This window comes from Phyllostomus discolor, chromosome 12 (genome assembly GCF_004126475.2).
Source record: "Phyllostomus discolor isolate MPI-MPIP mPhyDis1 chromosome 12, mPhyDis1.pri.v3, whole genome shotgun sequence".
NCBI lineage: Eukaryota > Metazoa > Chordata > Mammalia > Chiroptera > Phyllostomidae > Phyllostomus > Phyllostomus discolor.
Genome location: NC_040914.2, coordinates 11,152,155 through 11,167,955, shown reverse-complemented (window position 1 = coordinate 11,167,955; position 15,801 = coordinate 11,152,155). Strand labels below are relative to the sequence as shown.

The 15,801-nt window shown below is 38.8% G+C and overlaps 1 pseudogene; it reads left to right on the top strand.

The window, feature by feature from the left end:
* The first annotated feature begins 545 nt into the window (after positions 1–545).
* Positions 546–1,136, top strand: LOC114511395 (annotated as a pseudogene).
* The last annotated feature ends 14,665 nt before the right edge of the window (positions 1,137–15,801 follow it).

The following is a 15,801-nucleotide window of genomic DNA, read 5'->3' as shown; positions in this document are numbered from 1 at the left end:
AACTTTCCTTGATTTTCTTAGTTTGTCTCTTTTTACTCACTTGCAAATAAACTACTTGTTAAGAGAAACTACTTACTTTTAACCTCTCTTGAGAACACACACATCCACTTATTTCCTTTATCAGTAGTGTTTCTTCTGAATTTCAAAATATCACCAGAAAGGGGGCCAGGCCCAGGGCACAATGGCCTAAAGCTGACTGTTAGGGTGTGGGTTCTTGGGTTAGTGCAGGAAGAGTTCCACAACACAAGTCCAGGTAATTTTGAGAGTAGGTTTATTAAACCAGGGACAGGAAATATGGATGAGAGTAGAATGAAAACAGTAGAAGAGAGACTGGGTGGGTCTGCTATGGCTCTCTTCAGACACTGTGAGAAAGATGTGAGGATAGGATGGGGCTGCTTTCTGCTTATAGCAGATTCGCAGAAAAGGGGTCTTGGGAGCAAATTCAGGAGGTTTCCCCTGATGAGTTGCTGTTGCCCATTGCTCCCCTGGTTGCAAGTTTCTTGAAGATCCATTAAAGTTTAGAAGAAAGAAATTTTACTTGCAAAGGATATTTGAGTAGATGTGACTCAAGAAGAACTCATGCTGTGGCAGAGAGTGGGACCCAGTGGAAACTAGCATGGTGACAGAGTGCAAGACTAAGTTGTCCAAGAATTTGCTGTGCATGAAGTTCATGCAAAGAAGATTGTACTCAGAAACCAAGAAACAACTATAACAGTAAGACAAGGAAACTACTAGCGAAGAGCACTGGTACTTGGATTTGCCAGAGCTTAAGGAGAAGGACAGTTTTAAAATAGAAGAGCAGAATTTCTTGTTATGTGAAGATCTTCTCTATGGAACAATGCCATTCAGAGGATTAAATCCTGAAGTTGAGAAACTAATGATTCAGATGAATTCTAAGAACAAACAGAAGAAGTTGAACATGAAAGAGTGAAGTTTGATGTGTCGATGAAGAAATGGCTAGAAGATACGGGCTTTGGTGGGGACAATTGGAAAAAAATATTGTCACAAAAAGAGACTGTACCAATTATGAAGAAGGTGAAAATGGAGATATGAAACCAATTAAAGCAAAGAAGATATTGTTAAAGCCACAAGATAAAAATGGATGCCTTAAAATAGAGCTCAGGAACGCCTTATGAGAGTTAACATGTTTTGGAACTCATTCCAGTGGTTCCTCTATAGTTAGTAATATTGTGATGTTTATTTATAAAGAAATGTACAATTTTGAACACATGCTGTTCTTGAAACAGATGTGTGATGGATATTGTACATCATTATTTAATGATCTTCATCGATAGTGGGTTTTTAGCTGTTGATCTTCAAGTGTACAAAGGTACATGGTTGCTTCCTAAAATTTTTTTGACCCCAGATTTTTAAAATAAACCTCTATAATCATTGTCCTTAAATTGACTCACAAATTCACGCCAGTGTCAAAATCATCCTTATGTTACCATTTTACTTTAGATTACTAATAATGTCTAGCCAGTTCATATATTTTAAAATAAAATATCATGGTAATTTATTATAAGTAAATTCATCAAGAAAAAACAAGTTTCTTCTCTCTGAAGTATTTGAGTGTTACCAAGTTATTGTAAATTGGTGGAATTACTGGGATGGTTGTTGTTAAAACCTTTAAAAAATTAAAAATGTTCTGTTAAAAATGAAGATGAAGAACACATGCTGGTTTCTATGCCTCAAGCAATTCTATCTACTTTGAAAAAGTAAAGATTTTAGGTGAGGTCTCAAGGAAGAGCTCAGTAAGATATTCATCAGTTTTTTCAGGGGTGGCCTTTCACGGTTGTGGTCTCCACTAATTGGTTGCTTCTAGGATCGAAGTTTGAAATTACATGACCAGCAATTTTCCACATGAGGGAAGACCACCCTGATGGGAGGTCCAGCACATATTTATTCATTGTTAAGCACTTGAGGCTTTTCACTCTGGTGAGATTTTGTATTTGTCTATAAATTGTTAACCCAGTTCAGATATCTGTCTCAATTTCCCCATTTTGTTCTCCAAGGAATATTGCTAACTTCTTATAAACCTGCCTAAAAAAGAGAAACCATAGAAAGAGTACCTTTTAAAATTTTTTTATTATTGTTCAATTACAGTTTTCTGCATTTACCCCCTCCACCTCACAACCCAACCCAGCCAAACCTTCCTCCCTCCCTTGCTTCTACAACCCTTCTTGGTTTTGTGCATGTGTCCTTTATAGTTGTTCCTGAAATTCTTTCCCCCGTTATCCCCTCCCACCTCCCCTATGATTACTGTCAGATTGTTCTTAATTTCAATATCTCTGGGAATATTTCTCTTGTCTTTTCTTTTGTGAATTAGGTTCGTGTTAAAGATGAGATCATATGGTATTTGTCCCTCACCACCTGGCCTATTTCACTTAGCATAATGCTCTCCAATTTTATCCATGCTGTCACAAGGGTAGGAGTTCCTTCTTACTCTCTGTTATGTAAGAAATCCATCCTGTAAATGTATCATGCTTTTTGATCCACTCTTTACTGATGGGCACTTAGGGTGCTTCTAGTATTTGGCTATTGTAAATTGTGCTGCTATGAACATTGGGGTACATAGGTTCTTTTGAATTGGTGTTTCAGGGTCCTTAGGAAATAATCCCAGCATTGGAATTGCTGGGTCAACAGGCAGTTCCATTTTGAGTTTTTGGAGGAAATTCTATGCTGTTTTCCACTGTGGCTGCAGCAGTCTGCATTCCCACCAACAGTGCACTAGGGTTCCCTTTTCTCCACATCCTGCCCAACACTTGTTTGTTGATTTCGTTATGATGGCCATTCTCATAGGTATGAAGTGGTATCTCAGTGTGGTTTTGATTTGCATCTCTCTGATGGCTAGTGGTGCTGAGCATCTTTTCATATGCCTGTGGGGACCGTCGTATGTCCTCCTTGGAGAAGTGTCTGTTCAAGTCCTTTGCCATCTTGTAATTTTTTTTTTGTCTTGCTAGAGTAGAGTCATGCTAGTTCTTTATATATTTTGGAGCTCAAACTCTTGTCCAAGTTATCATTAACAAATATGTTTCCCCATATACTTTGTTCTCTTCATGTTAATGCTGTTTTCTTTAGCCATGCAGAAGTTTTTAATTTGATGAGATTCCATTTGTTTATTCTTTCCTTTATGATCCTTGCTTTAAAGGACATATCAGTGAAGATATTGCTGCATGGAATGTCTGAGATTTTCCTGCTGTTGTTCTCCTGAAGATTTCCATGGTGTCAAGACTTATATCTCAGTCTTTTATCCACCTTGAATTTATTCTTGTGTATGGTGTCAGTTGGAAATTGAGTTTCATTTTTTTCATGTGGCTCTTCAGATCTCCCAACACCATTTGTTGAAGAGGCTGTTTTTACTCCATTTTATGCATTTTTCCCCTTTGTCTGATATTAATTGACCATAGAGACTTGGGTGTCTTTCTGAGCTCTCTGTTCTGTTCCATTGGCCTATGTGTCCTTTTCTTTTTTTTTATTGTTGTTCAGTACAGTTTTTTTCCCTTTACCCCCATAGTAGCTTACCCCTGCAGCCTTTCCTAATTCCCTCCCATCTCCACCCCTCCTTGTTATTGTTCATATATCCTTTATACTAGTTCCTTCAAATACTCCCCCCACCTTCTATGCGTGTGTTCTTATGCAAGTACTAGGCTGTTTTGATCACAGTGGCCTTATAATAAAATTTGATGTCAGATACTGTGACCCCTCCTGCTTTGTTCTTCTTTCTCAAAATTCCTCCAGCTCTTTGGGGTCGTTTATGGTTCCATATACATTTTTGAAATCTTTTTTCTATACCTGTGAAATATGCCACTAGTAGTTTAATAGGGATTGCATTGATTCTATACATTGCTTTGGATAGTATGGACATTTTGATGGTTTTAATTCTTTTAATCCAAGAACATGTTACACACTTTCATTTCTTTGTGTTGTCCTTAATTTTTTTCTTCACTGTCTTATAGTTTTCTGAGTACAGATCTTTTACCTCCTTGCTTAGGTTGAACAGTAGGTACTTTATTTTTCTTGTTGCTATATCAAGTGGGATATTTTTCCTGATTTCTCCTTCTGGTATTTCATTGTTGGTGTACAAAAATGCTTTTGATTTCTGAATATTGACTTTCTACCCCACTGTTTTGCCAAATTCATTTATTAGGTTGAGTAGTTTTTTTTCTTTCTTTTTTTTGTGGGGTCTATAGGATTTTTCATGTATACTATCATGTCATCAACAAACAATGACAGTTTAGCTTCCTCCTTTCTAATTTGGAAGCCTTTTATTTCTTTTTCTTGTCTGATTGCTGTCGCTGGGATGCCCGATACTATGTTGAATAGGAGTGGTGAAAGCAGGCACCCTTGTCTTGTTTCTGATCTTAATAGGAAAACTCTATTTTTTCCCATTGAGTATGGTGTTGTCTCTAGGTTGCTCATACATGGCTTTTATTATGTTGAGGAATGTCCCCTTTATTCCCACTTTGCTAAGTGTTTTTACCATAAATGAGAGCTGCACCTTCTCAAATGTCTTTTCCTCATCTGTGGATATGATTATGTGGTTTTTGTCTTTTTCATTTTGTTCATGTGATATATTACCTTTATTGGTGTGTGAATATTGTACCATCCTTGCATCCCTAAAATGAATCCCACTTGATCATGGTGTAACATCTTTTTAGCATATTCCTGGAAGCAGTTTACCAATATTTTGTGGAGGAGTTTAGTATTTATGTTCATCAGCAATATTGGCCTGAAGTTTTCTTTTTTCTTATGTCTTTATCAGGTTTTGGGATTAGGATGATGCTGGCTTCATAAAAACAGTTTGGGAGTCTTCCATGTTCTTGGATTTTCTGGAATAATCTGTGAGGGATAGGGGTTAGCTCTTCCTTAAATGCTTTGTAGAATTCTCCTGTGAAACCACCTGGTCTAGGGCTTTTGCATGTGGGGATTTTTTTGATTACTGCTTCAATTTCATCTGCTGTTATTGGTCTGTTCAGGCTTTCTGCTTCTTCTCCATTGACTTTTGGAAGATTATATTTTTCTACAAATGTGTCCATTTCACCTAGGTTTTCAGATTTCCTGACATACAGTTCTTCATAGTATTTTTTAGCAGTCCTTTGTATTTCTGTGGTATCAGTTGTAATATCTCCTCTTTCATTTTTTATTGTATTTATTTGTGTCTTCTTTCTGTTTTTCTTGATGAGTTTGCTTAAAGGCTTGTTGATTTTGTTTATCTTTTCAAAGAACGAGCTATTGGATTCATTGATCCTTAGAATTGTTCTTTTGGTCTCTATGTCATTTAATTCTGTTCTGATCTTGGTTATTTTCTTCATTTTGCTTACTCTGCGTTGTCTTTGTTGTTGTTCCTTGAGGTCTTGTAGGCATGGGGTTAGGTTGTTCATTGGAAATGTTTCTATCTTCTTTAGGTAGGCCTGTATTGCTATGAACTTTCCTCTCAGGACTGCCCTCACTGTGTTCCATATGTTTTGGATTGTTGTGAATTCATTTTCATTTGTTTTCAGAAACTTTTTTAGTTCTTCCTTGATCTCATTGTTGACCCATTCATTGTTTAATAGCATACTATTCAATCTCCATGAGTTTGAGTGTTTTGTTTTGTTTTTTTTTTTTTCCTTGTGGTTGGTTTCTAGTTTCAGTCCCTTGTGATCAGAGAAAATGTTTGATATGATTTCAATATTCTTGAATTTGTTGAGGTTTGTTTTGTGTCTTATTATGTGGTCTATCTTTGAAAATATTCCATGTGCATTTGAAAAGAATGTGTTTTTTGCTTCTTTGTCATGAAAGGCTTTATTTATATATATTTAAGTTCATTTGATCTAGAACATTGTCCATTGCCACAATATCTTTGTATCCTTGTTGATATTTTGTTGGGAAGATCTATCCATTTTTGACAAAGCATGTTGAAATCCCCTACTATCATGGTGTTGCAGTCAATGTCTTTCTTGAAGTCCTCCAAGATTCTCTTTATGTATTTGGGCGCTACTATGTCAGGTGCATATATATTTACAATATTTATGTCTTCTTCATGGATTCTGCCCTTGAGTATTATGAAGTGACCTTGGGTCCTTTTTTATGGCCCTTTTTTTTTGAAGTCTTTTTTGTCTGATATGAGTATTGCAACCTGGCTTCTTTTTTTTTTTTTTCTGCCTATTTGCTTGGAAAATCTGTTTCCAGCTCCTCACTTTCAGTCTGTGTAGGTCTTTTGTTCTGAAGTGGGTCTCTTGTATAAATATGTGTAGGTTATGTGTTCTTATCCATTCAGCTATTCTATGTCTTTTGATTGGAGCATTTAAACCATTTACATTTAAGGTTATTATTGTTAGGTGTTTATTCATTTCCGTTTTTTTTTTTTACTTGTGTCCCTTTCTCTCTCTCTCACTGTTTTTTTTCTCCCTATTCTTAAAGCACACCCTTTAGCAACCCTTGCAGTGTTGATTTGAGGTATATTCTTGGAGGATTCTTTTGTCCAGGAAACACTTATTTGGCCTTTCATTTTAAGTGAGAGCCTTGCTGGGTGGTGGAGTCTCAGTTGCAGGCCTTGGTTTTCATTACAGGGAATATGTCCTGTCATTTCCTTCTGGCTTGGAGCATTTCCATTGAGAAGTCAGCTGCTCATCTTATCCAGGCTCCCTTGTATGTTACTTCCTATTTCTCCTTAGCTGCCTTTAAGATTCTCTCTTTGTCTTGGAATCTTGCCATTTTAATTATGATGTGTCTTGAAGTGGGCTTCTTTGGGTTCCTCTTGATTGGGACTCTGTGTTTCCTGGATTTGTGCCACTTTTTCTCTCATCAAATTAGGAAAGTTTTCCACATTACTTGTTCAAACAGGTTTGGTATCCCTTGATCTTCTCCTCCTTCTTGTATTCCTATTATATGGATATTATTGTTTCAGGCTGTCCTGCATTTCACTTAATCCCTCTTCATTCTTTCTGAACCTCTTTTCCTTTTCTTGCTCTTTCTGGATATTTTTTTCATACCTTGTCCTCCAGCTCACTGATTTGATCCTTTGCTTCATCTAGCCTGCTTACAATTCCTTCTAGTGTGTTTTTTTTTTTTTTTCTGGGACTTTGTCCTTCATTTCTTCCTGGTTTATGTTTATACTTTCTATTTCCTTTTTCATACTATTGTAGTTATCACTCAATTCCTTGTTGTTGTCTGAATTCCTTGAGCATCTTTACAACCATTATTCTGAATTCTATATCTGGTAGTTTGCTTGCTTCCATTTCACTTAGCTCTATTAGTGGGAAATCTTCCATTCCTTTTGATTTCATGTTCTTTTTTGTCTCCCCATTTTAAGTGACTCTTTTTGTTTGTTTCTTCACTTCCTGATATTTCATGTTGCTAGCTGTCTTTGTAGGGTGAACTTCTATGGTAGGAATTCTGTGGGGTTCGGTGGTGTAGTCTCTTTGATCTCCTTGTCTGAATGCCCTAGGTTTCCCCCTTCTTCTGTTTGTGTGGGTTTTCTTGCTGTACTTTGTTTTTTACCTTTTGGTGGTTCCTTTCTTGGTGATTTCTCTCCTCCAGTGGGTACACTGATGTTGACAGCACCCACCTATTCTTGTATGTGATCCGTGGCATCAGGTAGGCAAAATGGATTAAGACAGAGGGAGAGTATGTAATGGGATTTAAGTACCAGCAAGTGGAGTAAAAATAGGAGATTCTTTGGATATGTATAGTGTTAACTGTGATATTTCACCCAACTAGCCACTTTTTATTACAGGTGAAAGAGAGATAAAACTTTTGTTAGAGGGGAGCATGATTGTGAGCTGAATCTAGAAAACAGGGTGCTTGCATAAGGTTAGATGATGAGAAATAGTGGAAGTAAAGGATAGAAAGTAGGCATAAAGTGAGACAAAATAGAGTTAACCACAACAATAATAATGCTTAAGAATAAAGTGAAGTGGGCTAAGATGAGGGAGGGTTGCTGTGCAGTCTGTACAATTGTATGGAACAACAAATATTTACAATAGTACTGGAACAACAATAATATGGCAAGAAATATGTGATTTGGATATGCAGAATGGAAAGTAGATGACCAAAAGAAGTCTGGTATTGGAACTCAAGTGAAGTGAAAGAAGGAAAATTAAAGTGAAATAAGGACAGAATAAGGAAAACCAGTCAAACAATGCAATGAAAATGAGAAACAAAATGAAGAAAACTAAATATATGGAAGATAAATTTAAAAAATACTAATAAAATGAAAGTAGTAAAATAGTGGAAAAATAATAATACATATAAAAAATAAAATGCCAGTTCTAAGGGATAACAAAGTGACATTTGTCTCAGTTTCTCAATTTTGGGGTTATTTTTGTTGGGCTCCCCCTTTGGATATGTCTTTGGACCTTTGATAAGTCCTCATCTTATTGTCTTATTTTGGGGGAATAAAAAAAGGAAAAAAAAACAGAGAGGAAAGAAAAAAAGGAATAAGCCTCCTGCTCACTTTAACACCATTGAGCAAGTTCTGCTGTTCCTCCTGGATGCCCCAGGGAGAGATAAACTGGATTTCGCTTTCCTCCCTCTCTATGGTTTTGAGAGAATGGGAACCAGGTCTGGGCTGCGATATTCAGAGTTGCCCAACCTCCAGCCCAGGTCTTCTGTGAGCTTCCAGGTTCAAGAATTAGAGAAACTTTTCTATGAAATTTTAAGTCCTCTTTTAAAGTAGTTTTGTATAGTGATCTTAATTCCAGCCAGTGTATCAGGTCTTAAAAAATAATGACAAAAATCATGTTGAGGCAATGTATTATCAACCGTTATGTTAAAAGAAGTGCCTGACTTCGTGTTGCCATTGTTTGTACTGGAAAGGGCCCGAGTTGCATTGGAACATTTTGCAACAAATATTCTCTCAAGACTTTTTATTATTCTCTCTTTGCTTGAGAGAGACAGAATATTCTCTCTCTTCTTGAGACAGTTGCTTTATACATATTATTTCCCCAATTAACTCAGTATCCAAAGCATTTAGCTCCAAATACCTTTCATGCTTCCAGAAAAAACAAATATGTGGGCACCATGGTTATATAAAAAAGCCTCACCCTTATCAGGTGAATGGGGCCGATTTGACCAATAAAAAATATGCTGCCTCCTCACTTTTTACAGTTGAAGTGGGGCAGATTGTGATTTAAAAACTGTCACTAGTTGATTAGACATCCCTACTATTTGCACTGAAGCTTTACTCCCAGGAAGAAGACAACTCAGCTGGATGTGATGGAGAACAGATAATGTAGCCTCAGTACCTGCAAGGGCCTTTGAAATTTCCCCCAAGACAGCAATTTTACTTTGTTTTAAAATATTGATGAGCAGACAATGAAATACCCTGATCATTTTCATAGCAAACACGTTTGCTTGTTTGTGTTTTCTCTTTCTAAAACTAATTTAGTTTCCTACAACCATTTTTAAGGTGAGCAGACTTCATTATAAAGTTTCCCAATGAACCATATTTGTTAAGTCTGTTGCTTTACTTTCAGGAACCACTTAATATATTAATTAGAATGGGTCAGAATAGCCAGAATCACATATTCCAACATTGAAATTTTTACTTTTTTGGTGAATACCTCAAGGTCCGAGAGAAAATCAATGAAACCTTCAAGTAGATTTTAAAATTGTATTGTAGTTTTAGAAATATAGATATCCATAATTATTTAGGAATACAGGTATTCCTAAATACCTAAGCTGGTTCACCTCTGCTTGAGATCAGCCATTCCCTGAACGGAACTGCCAGAATTCCTGGGTCATTCTTGCCAAAATTTATATTCTCATGTTCTCAAAGTCTATTAAGGAATGGGAGGTTAGGGGCTATAAATGAAATGAAGGAGAAAAAAAGTAAAAAGATAAATACATAAATAGGGCAAGTGTATGCTGAGAAACCTCAGAAAACAGAGGACAAAGTGAAGAGACTGTAGAAGTGAAACTGGAAAAGACTTCCTGTCACTACCAAAGCCAGTGAGCAATGACAGTGATTGAATCTTTATGGGTGCTATCATGGGTTCATAACTTAACAGACAATCTTATCTTTTCTTTCCAGGCAAACATTTATTTTTAATTTTCAGTTTCCTTGTTTTTTTCAAATTTTCAGGGTTTTAAAAATTTGTATAAGATTTTTTAAATTTATTTTTAGAGAGGGAAGGGAGGAAGAAAGAGAAAAGGAGAGAAACATGAATGTGCGGTACCTGGGGGTCATGGCCTGCAACCCAGGCATGTGCCCTGACTGGGAATCAAACCTGCAACACTTTGGTTCACAGGACACATTCAATCCACTGAGCTTCGCCAGCCAGGGCCAGGAAAATGGTTTTATACCAGAGAATAAACAAGGTGTGGTGAGGAGTTTTGAAATTCAGGGAGGATCAGGTGAAAGAAGCTGGAACATTCCTGTCCTGGGTAGTTAGCTGTTACTGGGGGTGGGTGGTCATCTGTCTGTCCCTGGAACACAAAGGCCCAGATGCCTCCACTTCTCCTCAGGCAATAATCTTTAGCAGTGCCCCAGGAGGTAGGCTGTTTTCTTAGGAGCTGTGATGGACCTTATCTATCTGTAGTTTCTGAAACAAAAGCTTTAACATATACATTACTTAGTAGTACTATAACTTTTTATCTTAAACTAAAATTTTCCAACTCTTGAGTCCCCTATCAGAAGGAGGAAGAATGAGGTGCTGGTATTTGCTAGCTTCAGAAGCCTTCTTTAGTTCAGAGACAGTTCTGAAAATTTTTATTAACTTTTTATAAAAGAATTTATCTATATCCTTCCTAGAAGATTTTAATTTCCAATACAGATATGCTTCCCATTTATTCAGTAGATTTTAGACCTGTCTTCTTTCTGATTGTGCATGAAAAATTTAATTAGTTGTCAAAATGATAGAGGGCTCAAGAGTAGGAAAATTTTAGTTTAAGGTAAAAAGTTATAACCCTAGTAAGATGGTCTGTTAGGGTATGAACTCACCATCTTCTCAGATGGCCATGAGAATTAAAAGCCCATAAAGATTCAATTGCTGTCATTGCTTATTGGCTTTGGTAGTGACAGGAAGCCCAAACACTGGTGTCTTTTTCAGTTTCATATTTTGGCAACTCTGCTGAGACAGATTTTGGGACTCTCCAGGAAGCCTGGGTATTTAGTCAGGAGCCACATTGGTTGCCTGGGCTGACAGGCTCCAGGTGATTTGCATTCAGAGAATCCCAAGCAGGTGCCCAGTGATTTCACTTCAGGCTTCTCTCCATTACTCCTGGTACTTGTCATCGTTTATCACATTTGTTTGAATCATTGCACTTTCTGGTTGAGGATAAAATCCTCAGTCACAACTTAGGTCGTCTGGTAAAGATACCTTTCTGGGTTACAGAACTCAGTCTGAAAAATGATGTCCAATTTGGTTTGTTTACCCTCTGTCTGAAGATGCTGTCTGGAAAAAGGCATCTTTTGATTTGGTTTGGGGACCCTCTGTTTGGAGCTCTGCATGGTAGAATGGGGTGAAAACACTCTGTTATGGAAAACAGCCCACTGGGGCAGGTTCTGGTAAATTGGTAGATGTGTTCTCATAGCCCGATGATAGAAAAGAAAATGGATCTTTCCTGTAAAACTGTTTGGCTTATATAGAATCTAGATTCAGGAGAGTGCTGACCACTGAATGGGTCTTTGAATGACCACATTATACTGCAATTAGAGCTGTTTCGTCAAAGGTCAGGGAAGTTGGATGAAATGCCTTACATAGAAACTTTTATGAGTCGACATAATAAAGAGGCAGAATTAAAAGTAAATAAGATGATGCTTCAGAGAAAGGGAGTTTTCATATGAAAGGTGGCAGAAGTGTAGAGGAGAGAGGCCAGGAAGATCTAGATGTTATTACTGCTGCAATCATGGTCAGGGTACCCACAGCCCCTCCTGGTCCAGGGATCTCCCCCCTTATTTGGTGGAGGGAACTGGGGAAAGTGAGCCTGAACTGGTTTCACCATGTCTAACCCATCAGGGAACCAAATTTGGTGGAAGAAAAGCCCCTACCAGGGGAGGGCAATATCCTTTCTGGACACTTCCAGTGGGAGTAAGGCCAGAAGGCCAGCCTGCTGCATATTATTGGGCACATAATTTATTTTCTACATCAGATCTGTTATATTGGGAAAGCTCTTGCCCTACTTACAGGGATGACTCTACTAAAATGACTGATTTGGTTGCATCCATTTTTGCCACCCATCATCCCAACTGGGCAGACACACAAGCTTTATTAAACATCTTGCTTATGGGGGATGAACACAGACTAGTGTTGCATAAAGCAAATGAAGAGAATTGGAGGATATACCAAGAAAATCCAGATGGGGCCCCTGACCCTGCTAGAGCCATACTGCTAACCGGGCCGAACTGGGATTCTAATACAGATGACCTTACTCTCTTAAAGCATTATAAGAGATGCATTCTTGAGAGAATGAGGAAAGGGGTCCCCAAGCAGAAAAGTCTTAAAGTGGTACAGGAAGTGAAACAAAAGTTCACAGAGGGCTCTTCTGAGTTTCTTGAAGAATCTACCAAGCCTATAGAAAATATATAGACTTAGATCCACAAGCCCCTGAAAATGTTAGAATGGTGAATATGACTTTTATCTCCCAAAGCACATCCAATATGAGAAATGAACTTCAGAAGTTGGAGGGGGGAATAGGCATGAATCCATCTCAATTACTAGATATTGCCTCCAAAGTTTACAATACCAGAGAACAGAGGAAGGCCCAAGCAGCCACCATCCTCTTAGGACAGGGTCCAGGGAAGTTCCGTCTGTAGGCAGGAGGTGCTGACCCCTGTCTAAAATGCTGGCTGCTGATCAATATGTGTATTGCAAAACAACAGGGCACTGGAGAAACAAGTGTCCCAGGGAAAGGACAGGCCAGAGCCTGAGAATTTGAGAGTTATGCTAAAGAAAGGAAATCATTCTGATGGTGACTGATCGTGCCCAGATCAGTCACCATCAGAATTACATTACAGTGACCTATTAATGTCCCCACCAGGAACCTTGGGTAAAACTAGCACTGCAGGGAAACAGGACATTTTCATTGATACTGGAGCAACACATTCTGTGGCCAATAGACCCCTAGCTGAATCCTCGCTACACACTGCATCAGTAACAGAATTTCAAGAAACCCTGAAAGCCAGTGTTTCTTGAAATCATTAGAATGTGCTGTGGGTGATATGGTCTTATGTCATAGTTTCCTATATAACCCTGAGTGTCCCATATTTCTTTGGGGAAGAGACTTGTCAAAATTCTCTGCTCAGATCATTCTTCTTCCAGAGGAATAACACCTCCACCTACAGGTCCCTCCAGAGGATGGATGCATGGCAGTTCCTCATGAGACCCAGAGGGGAGCCAGAGGAAATCAAGAACCAGGTAAACCCCATTCTGTGGGCTGCTGAGAGGCCAGGAAGAGCTAAATGAGCCTCCAATGTTAAGACTGACCTCAAGCCAGAGGTAGGAATTCCCAGTAGGACACAGTACCCCTTTTGAAAGGACATGTTAGAAGGAATATGTTCAATAATCCAGAAGTTCCAGGAATATGGACTTGTTCGGCCCTGTGGGTATCCAAACAGTACCCCCATCTTGACCATCAGAAAAAATCATTGGAAAGAGTATTGGTTTGCACAAGATTTAAGGGCCATAAATGACATTGTGTAAGACATTCACCCCACTGTTCCGAATCCTTATACTTTGGCAAATGGTACTATACCTGGGGACAGCCCATGGTATTCAGCACTGGGCTAACAAGATGCCTTCTTTTGCATTCCAGTTGATCAGGACTCTCAACTGTTGTTTGCTTTTGAGTGGGAAGACCCAAAGTCTCAGGTCAAGACTCAGTACTGCTGGACTGTTCTACCACAGGGGTTCAAGAACTCCCCCACCATTTTAGAGGAGACCCAGAATCAGGACTTAAAGGAATGACCAGTAACACCAGATGGAGGATTTCTTTTGCATTATGTGGATGACCTCCTAATTACTGGGACATCATTTCAGCAGTGTATAACTAATACTATGGCTACCTTGAACTATCTGGCAACTTGTGGCTATAAAGTATAAGCACAGAAAGCCCAGATTTTCCAACAAGCAGTTAAGTTTCTTGGGTTTCTGCTGGCACCTGGGAAAAGGAGTCCCACTGGAAACAGAAAAGAAACCATAATCCACATGAGAGCTCCCAGTACCAAGATAAAGTTAACAGGATTTCTGGGGATGGCAAGTTACTGCCACATTTAAATTCCAAGCTTTGGGCTTATCGCAAACCCAGTGTATGAAGGTCTGAAGGGATCAAAATATAGCACTTTACAGTGGACAAAGGAGTGCACTCAGGCTTTTGAGTTCCTGAATGCTCACCTGGATTCTACAGTAGCTTGGAGCTTTTAAACTTACTAAATCCCTTTCAATTTCATATGCATGAGAGACAGGGAGATGCTTCGGGAATCCTCACCCAAATGCTTAGTGACATTCCACAACCCACTGCATATTTGTCAAAGAAACTAGATCACACTGTCCAGCGATGGCCTGCTTGTTTAAGTGTGGTGACCTGTGAACTCTTGCAGGAAGCTGGAATGTTTCCTTGGGACAGCCTATCACTATTTATGCACCTCATCAAGTGTTGAGCTTCTGGAGAAAAAAAGGGAATATGTAGCTCACTCCTATAAGAAAGGGCAGGTACCAAGCCATTCTTCTTGGCAATCCTGATGTCTCCCTCAAAACTGTAAGTAAGCTAAATCCTGCCTCTCTTCTCCCAGAATCTGACTCAGCTGCACTGATGCATGACTGCTGAAATAATTGATGAGGTTTATTCTAGTAGAATCAATTTACAGGACCATCCTCTAGAAGAAGCAGACTGAACTCTCTATACAGATGGAAATACTTATATGGACAAAGGAATCAGAAGGGCTGGGTATGCAGTTGTGACTCTTGAAGGAGTAGTGGAGGTCAAGTCCTTGCCACCAGGAATCTCTGCTCCGAAAGCTGAACTGATGTCTCTGATGAGGGCGCTGTAATTATTGCAGGAAGAGAGAGTGAATGTGTATACTGACTCAAGGAATGCTTTCTTGATTTTGCATGCGCATGGTTCAGTCTGGAAGGATAGAGGACTATTAACCTCCAACAGAAAGGAGATTAAGCATGCAGCAGAAATTTTGAAATTATTAGAGGCTGATCAGGTGTCTTTATAGGTGGCAGTTATGCACTGCCTGGGCATCAGAAAGAGGACATTGAGCTGACTAGAGGAAGGAATCTGACTAAATGGGCTGCAAAGGGGCTGCTATAGGAATGTTTACAATGACCATGGTACCTGTTCTGGACTTGTCACAATTGGACCACAAATATTTGACTGCGGACTTAGAGAAAGTAAGGGTTGGTGTTTTGGTGAAGAAGGTCCTGATAGTGAATGGAGAAAGAATAAGAAAGGGGCTATACTAGCTTTTAGTAGAACCGGTCATGAAGCATTTACAGGAGGCTTCACACTATGGAAGAGATGTCTGAAAGGCATGTCTGTGGTGGCAACTTTGCTTCTGTTCTCAGCAGAGCCATGGCTCTGAGGTGGGTTTAACAAGTCTCACTGAAAGCTCAGTTCCAGTACACCTAGTCATTTAATTAAAGTCATTGTGGACCTGAATCACTACCAAACCAAATACAATAATGAAACATTGTTTTATTAATATAAGTATAATGACTTTTGAATTCTTATTACAGAAACATTAAAAGATCCCTTTGAACTAGCTAATGAAAATATTCTGTGCTACAGCATCCACAGCCTCTCTCTAGTGGTCATCTTAGCTCATGGAATATAACTGGACATGTGTGTTGTGACATTACCCACAGCTGC